We start from the raw sequence: 1,234 nt of genomic DNA, 5'->3' as shown, positions 1-1,234 counted from the left end.
CTAAGATGAGTCACTGAAGAATAAAACCAAACAGAGCCCACACAGGAAAGACCGCAGGCATTTCAGCTGTGAAGCTGGTCAACTTGTACACTTAGGCAGCAAATGTGATGCTTCAGTCAGCTTTTAAACAACTGTCACAAAATGGAAGCGACATGCAGGCTCACAGGAATGACAGCATGCTCACCATCACCGCACCAAAGTCCACATTCCAGCAGGCCAGGGCAGCACCCCTCAGCCCAGTGACTCTAGAGGCTAAGGCGGGAGAGCACAAATTCCAGGCCAGACTGGGCAACTTAGTGAGACTCTGTTTCAAAATAAAATGTTAAAAAGGATAAGGATTTTCTTTTTTTTTTTTTTTTTTGCAGAACTGGGGATTGAACTCAGGCCCTTGCACTTGCCAGGCAAGTGCTTATTCTACTGAGCTATCTCCCCAGTGCCTAGCATGGAAATGTAAAAAAACGATGGGGATGTAGCCTAAGGCTAGAGTATTTGCCCAGCCTGTGCAATGTCCTGGGCTTGATCTCCTGTTCTCTGACGGTGTGGCAGGTATCTGAGAGCTATGAACCACCTTCAAAATAGGGCCTTGCATTTTTTTAGTCTAAAGCTGAAGGGCCAGCAGTGCCAAGGCATCCTCCAGTGAGCATCAGAGCCTCTCAGTAGTGGAATTCACTGGGGAAGCCCTCTAGGTGCAGGAGAGAGGGCCAGGCTTCCCTGAGCAGAGCTCAGCCACTGGCAGCGGTGGGGTCTGGGAAGGCAGGAGGGAAGGGACACCTGCAACAGAATGCCAGAGGGGCCGTTGAGTCCAGAAGTGCCGTGGGATTCTTTGGACACAGAAGGAGATGAACTGGGAGGTTTCCATGGCCCATGACTTTGGCTTAGGGTTTTTGCACACTGTACTAATGAAAGATTAATATGATAGAAGGCAGTAAGTGACGAGTAGCAGAGAAAGAAGAGAAACAAGTTCAGTACTCTGCGGACAAGGAGGGGAGCAAAGAGGGCCAGAGAAACTCAAGCCCATGGTGGCAGCTCTTCTCAGGGCCCGCTGACCATAGCAGACCCAGTGCCTACCTTTCAGGAAATCTTCACCCAGTTTAACTTACATGGTATGTGCTTTTCTGTACAGATAAATAAGTAAAGCAAAAAGGGGCTGGGGGTATAGCTCAGCAGCATAAGTGTCTGCCTGGCAAGTGTAAGATCCTGAGTTTGATCTCTGGTACCACCAAAAAAAAAAAAA

The sequence above is a fragment of the Octodon degus genome, unplaced genomic scaffold (genome assembly GCF_000260255.1).
Source record: "Octodon degus isolate 3935 unplaced genomic scaffold, OctDeg1.0 scaffold00210, whole genome shotgun sequence".
NCBI lineage: Eukaryota > Metazoa > Chordata > Mammalia > Rodentia > Octodontidae > Octodon > Octodon degus.
The sequence above is the reverse complement of the archived record's forward strand: the minus strand, read 5'-3'. Positions refer to the sequence as shown.